This window comes from Oncorhynchus mykiss, chromosome 26 (genome assembly GCF_013265735.2).
Source record: "Oncorhynchus mykiss isolate Arlee chromosome 26, USDA_OmykA_1.1, whole genome shotgun sequence".
NCBI lineage: Eukaryota > Metazoa > Chordata > Actinopteri > Salmoniformes > Salmonidae > Oncorhynchus > Oncorhynchus mykiss.
Window position 1 is genome coordinate 23,231,716 of NC_048590.1, and position 12,473 is coordinate 23,244,188.

General features: G+C 43.3%; 1 protein-coding gene across 4 annotated transcripts in view; it reads left to right on the plus strand.

Annotated features, from left to right (window-relative positions):
• The window catches only part of LOC110506433 (amyloid-beta A4 precursor protein-binding family A member 2), an 85,997-nt gene that overhangs the window by 50,910 nt on the left and 22,614 nt on the right, over positions 1-12,473 (plus strand). Inside the window, exon 1 of one of the 4 annotated variants that reach the window (XM_036964550.1) lies at positions 9,301-9,406. The exons of the other annotated variants lie outside the window; for them this stretch is intronic. The gene's annotated coding sequence lies outside the window, so the exon portion shown is untranslated. Of the gene's footprint in view, positions 1-9,300; positions 9,407-12,473 lie in introns of those variants that run through there. 4 annotated transcript variants of the gene reach the window in all.

Below are 12,473 nucleotides of genomic sequence, written 5' to 3' on the forward strand. Positions count from 1 at the left end.
TGAGTGCTCTTCCACAGATATACATTCAGTAAGTCTCTTCATATGAGGAAGCCAGTGAGTGCTCTTCCCCAGCTGAGTCTCTCTCAAATCACTCTATTGAGATGTGGCACGGAGTCTGAGCGCTGAGCGAACCGGGCTCTGCAGGAGAGGGATCATCTCACGGGGACCAACACATCCCCCTGCTTTTCACGCTTTCCCTTGTTCAGTTCTCTGCTCATTACCACTTGATTGGCTTATTTGCGTCCTTCATTCACTTTCAGGACTGTGTCCATTCTCTTTTAGTCGTCTTGGTACTGGTAGCTAATACTGTACCAGGGATAAGAGGTTCACAGTGGAATGGTGGTGCAGGGACTGATAATGACTGTATGGGTCCATGTATTAATTATTATATTATGACTGAATCTCTGTGTGCTATGCTTCAACCTTGATGGGCCAGTGGCAGGGTGAAATGAGTGTGTCTCAGTTTGTACCATCACCATGCCCTGAGGCTGCTGCAGTCATCATGCAGGTCCACCTCTGCACTGGGACCTCAGCTGGTTCACACTAATGCCAGCTTTCTCTCTATCGCCTGCAGGAAGTTGTGTGCCTGACTGTAACTCAAGGGCCAGACAAAGGGCTCTAAATTTAACAACTCCCCCCCCGCACACACACACACACACACACACACACACACACACACACACACACACACACACACACACAAGGGCTGCTGAAGAGGAAGACAAATCTTCCCTCAATACGCCAACCTTGCTTACTGTGTATGTACAGTATATATGGGAATATTCCACAGACTTAATTATAGTCTATTATAAATGTGTTTATTGTTAATCCAAGATTTCACCTGGAGTGAAAATATTTCAAGGAAAACCATATAAACAATGTTCATAGTAAAGAAGTAAAACAATAACCATGGATGCTAACTGTAATGATGGTGCAGGGAAATGCAGGGAACATACAAACTGTATTAGATATCTGCCTGTAGATGCTCTCTGGGGATAATTGGCCTTCAAGGAGTTTTCACCCAATCAGGTGCTGTGTGGAACCTATTGTTTTATTCATATCTCCTACCCAAACATATACAGTTCCAGTCAAAAGTTTGGACACACCTACTCATTCAATGTTTTTTCTTTATTTTTACTCTTTTCTACATTGTAGTATCATAGTGAAGACATCACAACTATGAAATAACATATATGGAATCATGTAGTAACCAAAAAAGTGTTAAACAAATCAAAATATAATTTTGATTTTAGATTCTTCAAAGTAGCCACCATTTGCCTTGATGACAGCTTTGCACGCGCTTGGCATTCTCTCAACCAGCTTCACCTGGAATGCTTTTTCAACAGTCTTGAAGGAGTTCCCACATATGTTGAGCACTTGTTTGCTGCTTTTCCTTCAATCTGTGGTCCAACTCATCCCAAACCATCTCAATTGGGTTGAGGTCGGTTGATTGTGGAGGCCAGGTCATCTGATGCAGCACTCCATCACTCTCCTTCTTGGTAAAATAGCCCTTACACAGCCTGGAGGTGTGTTTGGTTAATTTTCCTGTTGAAAAACTAATGATAGTCCAACTAAGCGCAAACCAGATGGGATGGTGTATCGCTGCAGAATGCTGTGGTCGCCATGCTGGTTAATTGTGCCTTGCATTCTAAATAAATCACAGACCGTGTCACCAGCAAAGCACTCCCACACCATCACACCTCCTCCTCCATGCTCATCCGTTCACCCACTCTGCGTCTCACAAAGACACGACGGTTGGAACCGAAAATCTCAAATTTGTACTCATCAGACCAAAGGACAGATTTCCACCGGTCTAATGTCCAATGCTTGTGTTTCTTGGCCCAAGCAAGTCTCTTCTTCTTATTGGTGTCCTTTGAGTTTGAGTTTATTTTATTTTTTACAGGGACAGTGCACATTAATCAACGTTTCAGTAAAAGTGCCGGTTTTAGTCAGACGGCTAATTTTCAACCGCAATCCCTGGGAAGGTTATTAAAAACAATTACAATATAGACAATAGCAACATAGGAAAAGCAAGACATAGCATACAGACAGAGCAACATAGGACAAGCAAGACATAGCATACAGACAGAGCAACATAGGAAAAGCAAGATGTAACATACAGACAGAGCAACATAGAACAAAAAGCAGCAAGACAAAATTCATAAAGGCAACAAAGTGTTTCCACACCTCACAAGCTACAGACAACAGACATGGAAAGCAGCAACACACAGCTAGGGACCATGTTCACAAATCTGATTGACCTTTAGCCATGTCTTCAAGCATTTTGTGAAAGTGTAATATGTGGTGCAGTTATGTGTGTCTGATGGCAGTGTATTCCAAACATGGGAAGCTCTCACAGAGAGAACGGATTTACTAAAGGTGTTTTTCCTTAAGGGAAAAATACAGTCAAAATACAGTTCCTTAATACAGTCACCTCTCATGGCAGACCTTGTGGATCTGCTGCCATGTGTTTGGGTTTTCTGTTTATCAAAAATACTGAGTGGAGGGGGAGCCAGGCCATTTAGGATCTTGAATACAAGACATGTATTGCACATTGGTGTATTGCACAAGATTTTCTGAGGATGTAACAGTGATGATGGCTATTGGGCTTCCTATCAAGCATTTTGAGAGCCTGTTTGTAGACAGACAAAATAGGTCTTAATGTTGTACAGCAAGCTTGGGCCTAACTAGTCAAGCAGTATGTTAAGTGGGGGAGTATCATAGATTTGAAGTACGGTTTTGCTACCTCTGTAGTCAAACAATTTCGTATAAATCGGAAATTAGCTAGGTTGAATTTGGTTATTTTCACATGCTTTTTAAAAGAGAGGTTGGAATCCAGTATGATGCCAAGGTACTTAAAACCAGATACCACCTGGAGCTTCTCCCCTGACACACAGACATCTGGCTCAGTAGCATCTGTTGCCCTCTTTGTGAAGAACATGCAAACAGTTTTTTTCACATTGAGATGCAAACACTAGTCACTGAGCCACTTTGTAACCTGGACCATTACAGTAGTGAGTTCTTGTGCAGCTTGTTGTTTGCTCTTTGCATGCACATATATCACTGTATCATCTGCATACATGTGAACTTCAGACCCAGTACAGACAGAAGGCAGATCATTAATGTACAGGCTGAACAGGAGGGACCCCAGTATTGACCCTTGGGGCACGCACACATCATAGCTAAGAGACAGCTCATTGCTCACTCTGACACACCGAGTTCTACCTTCAAGGTATGATTTCATCCATCTCAAGGCATCGGGTGAAAAGTTGATCTTGGACAATTTTGTGATGAGAATCTCATGGTTAACAGTATCAAAAGCCTTCCTTAGGTCCAGAAACACAGCCCCAACAACCCCCCCCTTTTGTCCATCTTGGACTTCACATTTTCCAGAAGAACGCAGTTGGCCGTTTCTGTGGAGTGTTTCGCTCTGAAGCCAAACTGCATGGAGTGTAATGTGAAGGGGCTGTAGTTGAGGTGGGCAATCAGTTGTTGTGCTACATACTTTTCAACAACCTTTGACACCACAGGTAGTATACTAATGGGCCTGTAGTTACTCACGTCAGCAGGGTCGCCTGATTTAAAGATGGCCGTTGTTATGGCCGACTTCCATACCCTTGGAAACACCCCGAGACCAATAGATGTGTTGGTGACCTTAGTAATGAGGCCAATGAGTGACTCTTTGGGCTGGACTCTACCTTTCTTAAAAACTACAAACACATCTTTGGCTTTAGAGTTCTTTAGCGAGCTAATCACCTTGTTCACCTTTGACTCAGAAACCTCCCTTATGATGAAGCATCATTTACTAGCACTGAGCCCAAGAAACTAGTGGAGGGGTTCTGTGTCAGTACCTTGACAGAGTCAATAAAGTAGGCTTTGAAGGCTGTTGCTATTTCGACCGCATCCTGTGTTAGATTGTTATTCACCATGATTTCTAGTCTTTTTGCAGTGTTACTATGGTCTTTCCCTGTTAACTTTTTTAGATTCTCCCAGATCAGTTTAGAATTTCCCTTTGCTTCACCAATTATGTTAATAAAAAAGTTTACCTTGGCCTGTCTGATTTCTTTCATCACCTTATTTCTCAACATGGTAAACCTACGTCTGTCATGCTCTAATTTGGATCTTAGGGCTGTTTTTAGAGCATAATCTCATTCTTTCATCAATTTCCAGATTTCTCCATTTAGCCAAGGAAGAGAGCTCTTTTGGCCAGATTTGGATTTGATTTTCTTTAGGAAACCATTTATTGTAGTCTGGATTGTGGATAGAAAAACCTGACTATCAGCTTCCACGAGATCATTCCAGTTAATTCCCTTAATTGCGTTTTCAAAATAGCTTAATTCACTCTTAGGTATTCTTAGTTGATCCGGCTTTCTAACAGAAGAGGGTTAAACCTGCTCTTAGACAGCTTTCTGGCTATAAGTGTCAGATTATGATCAGACAGCCCAGTAACCATATTGAATGATTTAGTTACTCTCTCTGGTTTATTACTGAACACCAAATCAATCTGTTTTAGAGCAACAAGTCACCCTGGTTGGTCCTTTAACTAGCTGTGTAAGGTCAAAGGTATTAGTGATCCGTTTGAGGGTTTTCCTACAAAACTTGTCTTCATAATTAATGTTAAAATCTCCCATTAAGATGACCTCTTTCCCAAAGTCACATTCCCTAAGCATGTTATTAAACAGATTTTTAAAAAAAAAACACTTTTGGTGGAAGGTGGCCTATACATTCCAATAAGGGTAAAAGACATTTGGGGAGACAGTGTAACGTTCAGGCCAATACATTCTAGTTCATTATCACATGACCACTCAATTTGTTTACATGTTCTTTAATGTAAATCATCAGACACCCTCCTCTTCCTTCAATCCTGTCTCTCCTGAAAAATTGTAGCCAATCACAATCAAAACAGCATATGGAGAGTTTTTATGGAGCCATGTCTCTGAGAGGCAGAGGAAGTCAAGGTTGGAGTCTGTGAGTAGATGTTGAATTTGATCACTTTTTGGAATGACACTACGAATGTTCAAGTGCCCCCCTAGTAGTCCCTTGGGCTTAGCTCGTGGGTCCCAGATGACTCGAGAGTGATTGACACATTGAAAAAAGTACAATTTTCTGTGTTTTCTGATGGCTGAGTTTAGGCCGTTTTGTTTAGTTTTGATTAGGGGCAGTTCGGTAGCGCAATTAACAATACCTCCCGCCTGCATTGGATGCAGGGAACTAATTTAAACAGCTTGCGTACCAGAAGCAGAGTCAGGGATCGCATATAGCGACTTGGGTATGTTTGAAGAGTCAAAATCTATCCTGGAGCCGGGTGAGTCAAGAGAAACCATGGGACCATAGCACTCACCCACTTCCACAGCGGCGATGATCACTTTAGTAGTGGTTTCTTTGTAGCAATTTGACCATGAAGGCCTGATTCACGCAGTCTCCTCTGAACAGTTGATGTTGAGATGTGTCTGTTACTTGTACTCTGTGAAGCATTTATTTGGGCTGCAATTTCTGAGGCTGATAACTCTAATGAACTTATCCTTTGCAGCAGAGGTAACTCTTTCCTGTGGCGGTCCTCATGAGAGCCAGTTTCATCATAGCACTTGATGGTTTTTGTAACTGCACAAAGCTCTTGACTGATCTTAAAGTAATGATGGACTGTCATTTCTCTTTGCTTATTTGAGCTGTTCTTGCCATAATATGGACTTGGTCTTTTACCAAATAGGGCTATATTCTGTACCCCTACCTTGCCACAACACAACTGATTGGCTCAAATGCATTAAGAAGGAAATAAATTCTGCAAATACATTTTTAACAAGGCACACCTGTTAATTGAAATGCATTCCAGGTGACTACCTCATGAAGCTGGTTGAGAGAATGCCAAGAGTGTGCAACGCTGTCATCAAGGCAAATGGTGGCTACTTTGAAAGTACACAGGCATGGAGGTGCAGTAAATCCTCAGCAAATTGTATTATATCTCTCTGCCTGTTAAGTTGAAATCATGCATCATAGCACTGCAGTCGGATGTGTTGGTGATCTAAAGAAATGCATGTGCCTAGGAGCAGAGCAACTTTTAACAAGGCACACCAAACGTAATGAAAGGAGTAATGATGCACCTACTCATTTAAGACTCAGGAGCAATTACCCCATTTTATGATCCATTTTCATCTTTGTTACTTTGCTCAAATCGTACAGTATGTAACATATTTTTGTAGGTGCACAAACACCTGTTTCTTTGTGCTGTAAAAGAGAGTGTGGAGGGAGGGGTGCTGGGAATGAGACAATGTCTCTCTGCAGTGCACCATAGAGGATGGGTTAATAGATAGTTCACTGTGTTCTGTGCTCACACTGGCTTCTATATGGACAAGGGGCACTGTACCATTATGGCTGACCTCTGTAAAAGACCCCCCCACCCCCTGTTAGTCTCCATCATATAGACCCCCCCACTCCCTGTTAGTCTCCATCATATAGACCCCCAGCCCCCTGTTAGTCTCCATCATATAGACCCCCCCACCCCCTGTTAGTCTCCATCATATAGACCCCCCCCCCACCCCCTGTTAGTCTCATCATATAGACCCCCCCACCCCCTGTTAGTCTCCATCATATAGACTGTTTGGTTGTTTAGTTTTGTGCAACTATGAGGCAAAACAGACACCATGTAAACTATATTTTGTCTCCGATGTTTATTGAAAACAAGTAGATTTGCACAATTAGCACTTATTGTCTTTCAAATCAAATGTATTGGTAAATACACGTGTTTAGCAAATGTTATTGCGGGTGTAGCGAAATGCTTGTAGATGTGAGCAAATACAACGTTACGGTTGTTGGTTAGCTAGCTAGTGATTTTTTTTGCAATATTAGCATAGTTAAAACACCTCAAAACAAGACCGATGGGTATCAAGAACCAGATAAAACAACACACTGTCTTCTGCCCCATTTGAAGCGTGCGCATTGTTTTCGTGACTTGTCAAGTAACCCATCTGTAGACATTTCCATTTCTTTGGGTGTCTGTTTGTCATACTTTACCCATATTACCCATATTACCCATACATACTATACAGAACAGTGGGGTGTGAGACTGGTCTTAGAACACGATCCTGTCATGTGCGGAGCGGAGTTTTCGACTGGATGTGGATCAATAATCAGATAGGTTTTGCAATGTGAGCAAGATGTAGTGCCAGTTGAAAGGACAGAGAGCTGCAACGTTCAACGCACCGCAGCGATGGAAAGCTGAAAGGACAGAGAGTTGCAACGTTCAACGCACCGCAGCGATGGAAAGCTGAAAGGACAGAGAGTTGCAACGCACCGCAGCGATGGAAAGCTGAAAGGACAGAGAGCTGCAACGTTCAACGCACCGCAGCGATGGAAAGCTGAAAGGACAGAGAGTTGCAACGTTCAACGCACCGCAGCGATGGAAAGCTGAAAGGACAGAGAGCTGCAACGTTCAACGCACCGCAGCGATGGAAAGCTGAAAGGACAGAGAGTTGCAACGTTCAACGCACCGCAGCGATGGAAAGCTGAAAGGACAGAGAGCTGCAACGTTCAACGCACCTCAGCGATGGAAAGCTGAAAGGACAGAGAGTTGCAACGCACCGCAGCGATGGAAGCTGAAAGGACAGAGAGCTGCAATGTTCAGCGCACCGCAGCGATGAAAAGCTGAAAGGACAGAGAGCTGCAACGTTCAACGCACCGCAGCGATGGAAAGCTGAAAGGACAGAGAGCTGCAACGTTCAACGCACCTCAGCGATGGAAAGCTGAAAGGACAGAGAGTTGCAACGTTCAACGCACCGCAGCGATGGAAAGCTGAAAGGACAGAGAGTTGCAACGTTCAACGCACCGCAGCGATGGAAAGCTGAAAGGACAGAGAGCTGCAACGTTCAACGCACCGCAGCGATGGAAAGCTGAAAGGACAGAGAGCTGCAACGTTCAACGCACCTCAGCGATGGAAGCTGAAAGGACAGAGACAACACACTGCAGCTTGTTTGGAAAGGAAGTGATTAAAGCCATCCTATTGGGGTTTACAAAGGAGGCGTTTTATATATCTAATCAAACAAGCGCTAAAGTGCAATTACTAGCGTGATTAGGGCCAATTAGTTGGGATCCATTTCACTGTTGTTGCCTGCAATACGAAATGGGGTCTGCCAATGCCACTGTCTCTCTGTTAACACCAGTTTTGTTTTCATTTTGTCGGTGCTGTACTTCCAGCAAACTATAGGCTCATTTATATATATCCTGTAGAATACAAACAGAATTGTTTCCTTGTTGTCAAGTTAAGTGTTAGAATGGTTGTGCTGCTGTGAAAGAAACGGATCAACCTCCTTCACAGGTAGATCCAGCAAGTCATTAAGAAAAGCATGGGCATGGACAGTAGTTGTGTTACACAAAGATACTGCATACGCTCGAATATCACGAGAGAACAGCCATAGAGAAGCCACTTTGATATTCCTCTCTTGACATACATATTAGAATGTCCTAATTATAGGAAGCACAAGGGGGAAAACTTCTCTATTGTACTGTCGTGCTGTTTTTATGAGCTTTCCAGTCATTCCTCACTGTGATGCTCATAGTCACTATTCTAATTAAGGCTGCTTGTTTAAAAAGGACCAACAGTGATTTTGTACCAGGGTTTAGTCATCAGGCCTGTCACATATTTTACTGCAATCAGATGATAGAGAATTGGGACTTGGACACAATAGGCGTGTGGCACTGGCTGGTGTCAGGATTCACATTGACATGGTGATGTGTCGTTCGGGGGACGACACATCACTTGTGAGAGTAGATGTCTATGGGAAAATCAATTCATTTTGAATTAGGGGTGTACCAGGGGACAGAATACAAATTGCCCTGAACAGGTAGGACGAATTTCTAATGTATTTGTTGTGATAGGTCGTCATTCACAAGGTAATGTATTCAAATTCAATAAAAGTTGTCAAAAGTCTGTAATTCATATGGCTCAGCCCAAACAAAACAGAATTTGGGAAAGCTATTTGGGGACTGGGAGGATTGAATGGTTCACACCTCAGAAATTCAATTGAGAGGTAGGTAGACACGCAGACACTCTGCACATACAAAATAGATCCAGGCAGAATACATTGAAGGAGAGGAAAAACAGTCACACTCTTGGTAGAAACACTCAGTCAGCAGATTTATCCAGGGGTCCTGTGGTGGATTTATTCAGAACCAAACAAAGAGGAGGTGAAAGGTCATTGGTACCCATAGGAGGCAGTTACTCTTAGCTACCAGTAATTGCCCATTGGGAGTGGCAAGGCGGGGCGGGCTGCTAGAGGATGCTGGGAAGAATAGAGGGAGCAGGGAGGAGGAGGAGAGAAGCTGGTGGGGGATGGGGTAAGGCAGGGCTATATGCCTGTATCACTATACGCCTGGCCCTCTTCAACACTACTACTGCTCAGGACCAGAGACAGAGGTAGGACATATTTATTATTATTATATATTCTTTTATTTAACCTTTATTTAACCATGCAAGTCAGTGGAGAACAAATTCTTATTTACAATGATGGTCAAACCCGGACGACGCTGAGCAAATTGTGCGCCACCCTATGGGTCTCCCAATCACGTCTGGATGTGATACAGCGTGGATTTGAACCAGGGACTGTAGTGACGCCTCTTGCACTGAGATGCAGGTGCCTTAGACCGCTACGCCACTCGGGTGCCTAAAGTGAAATATAGTTCCTCAACATTATTTTAGCTCTTTATGAGTCTCTGCCAGTCAGATATCTACAGAATGTGTCATTATCACATTTCTTATCGTACCCACTATAACGAACGCTGGGTTGAATGGGGAATCATGTGTTCTGTATATGTGTTTGAACTTGCTCTCCCCATAGACTTTCCAGTGAACAGCCTCTTTGTCTAGCAACAGTATCAGCAGTATTGCTCCGAGTCAGTCACCTGAATGGATGGCCATAATGTGGGTTGTGAATGTGTGCTTCTGGAGTTATACCTTGTCCACCCCCTTGACATAGCCTCCTGACGGACAGGGAGATGGGGAGAGGGCTGGAGTGGGGGTAATTAGCCGTTGCAATCACTTGTGATGGAAAGCATAATTATAGGCAGTGAGAGAGAGAAGAGGGGAAAGGAACAACAAAAGCCCCTCAGAGAGCAGCCAGTTGTTAGTGGCAACTGGTGGAGATGAGACAGGTGGAAGGAACATAGAGGAGAGAAAGTGGGACACCAGGTCACTCTTTAAATCGCAGTATTGTATTACACATCTAATGTTTTGTGCCGGCACTCGTCTTCACAGCCATGTGTGTGTGTCCTCTATTAATGGCTTCTCATGTGATTTATACCGTCCCTTCGCTGTTTGATAGCTTTTTAATGAGATTGTTGAATTTGTTTAGGGCCCTACGTGCAGAAGCACCAGAAATACCCCAACGTAATCTCTCCCCGCTCGCCTCGTGGCCGTAACCTAACAATGATTCGAGCTATCTGAATTAGGAGAATGATCCCAATCTCCCAGGCGAGCCATTCTCCACCCTGCGGTGTGCAGATCAATACCAGTCCAGATACTCTGGGAGACTGAACATCTCGCCAGTCTCTCCCAATCTAGGACTGAATATTCACAGGCCTCTGTGTAGAGATGACCTCCATTTGACTATTGGTTGTATGACTGTCAAAGTCCAATTAGCTTAAGGTAAAGGCAGGCTCCCTCTTTGTTTCATTCTCTTGCCTCAGACGTTTGTCCGCAGGCCAAACACAACTCAATGCAAAGCGTTGTATTGAGCAGAGTTCTGTATTGTGCCAAGGCTAATGCAGTAGTGCTAAGTAAGCACTTAATTGTGGGTGTGGGTAAGCTACTCGAGAACCTGTCTGCCTCCAATAGCAGTAATTGATCAGGTCTTTCGGTGGTGAAGAGATCGCAGGTTGAGCGAAAGAGAGAGCGGCATTTGTGTTCAGCAGGGGAATCAATGTGCATCAGCCATTTGTAAAGGCATGGAAGCTATGTTAGGAGGAGTTAGATCTAACTTAGACCTAACTTAGAGGTATGCACAGACTCTTTGTTTTGACAGACTAGTTCTCCTGATCTTTACCACAGTGAGGTGCCCATGATGGTTGTTTGGAGCTGTGTTCCCATACTGAGATCAATGCTTCTACAATGCTAGCTGTAATATGCTGGGGACTCCTGGGGCTAGATGTGGTTTCACATGAGGTGTGTATGTGGTTAAACGCTTTCATATTGCAGATAGATTGTGGCTTCCATCATTGTAATTGTCTCCATTTACAATCCCCCATAAACTGTATATCGTTTTTGTAAATACATACAGTACCAGTCAAAAGTTTGGACACACCTACTCATTCAAGGGTTTTTCTTTATTTTTACTATTTTCTACATTGTAGAATAATAGTGAAGACATCAAAACTTTGAAATAACACATGGAATCATGTAGTAACCAAACAAGTGTTAAATCAAAATATATTTTATATTTGAGGTTCTTCATAGTAGCCACCCTTGATGACAGCTTTGCACACTCTTGGCATTCTCTCAACCAGCTTCATGAGGAATGGTTTTCCATCATTCTTGAAGAAGTTCCCACATATACTGAGCACTTGTTGGCCTCTTTTCCTTCACTCTGCGGTCCAACTCATCCCAAACTATCTCATTTGGCTTGAGGTTGGGTGGTCGTGGATGGCAGGTCATCTGATGCAGCACTCCATCACGCTCCTTCTTGGTCAAATAGCCCTTACACAGCTTGGAGGTGTTTTGGGTCATTGTCCTGTTGAAAAACAAATGCTAGTCCCACTAAGCGCAAACCAGATGGGATGGTGTAGCGCTGCAGAATGCTGTGGTAGCCATGCTGGTTAATTGTGCCTTGAATTCTAATAAATCACCAACAGTGTCACCAGCAAAGCACCCCCACACCATCACACCTCCTTTTCTATGCTTCACAGAGGGAACCACACATGCGGAGATCATCTGTTCACATACTCTCTCTCACTGCCCATAATTAATCATCCATTCACCTACTCTCCAACCGTCTCACAAAGACACAACGGTTGGAACCAAAAATCTCAAATTTGGACTCATCAGACCAAAGGACAGATTTTCACCTGTCTAATGGCCATTGCTCGCATTTCTTGGCCCAAGCAAGTCTCTTATTATTATTGATGTCCTTTAGTAGTGTTTTCTTTGCAGCAATTTGACCATGAAGCCCTGAACAGTTGATGTTGAGATGTGTCTGTTACTTGAACTTTGAAGCATTTATTTGGGCTGCAATCTGAGGTGCAGTTAACTTTATTGAACTTATCCTCTGCAGCATAGGAAACTCTGGATCTTCCTTTCATGTGGAGGTCCTCATGCGGGACAGTTTCATTATAGAGCTTGATGGTTTTTGCGACTGCACTTGAAGTAACTATAAATGTTCTTGAAATGTTCCGTATTGACTGACCTTCATGTCTTAAAGTAATGATGGACTGTTGTTTATCTTTGCTTATTTGAGTTGTTCTTGCCATAATATGGACCTATTTGATAAAAT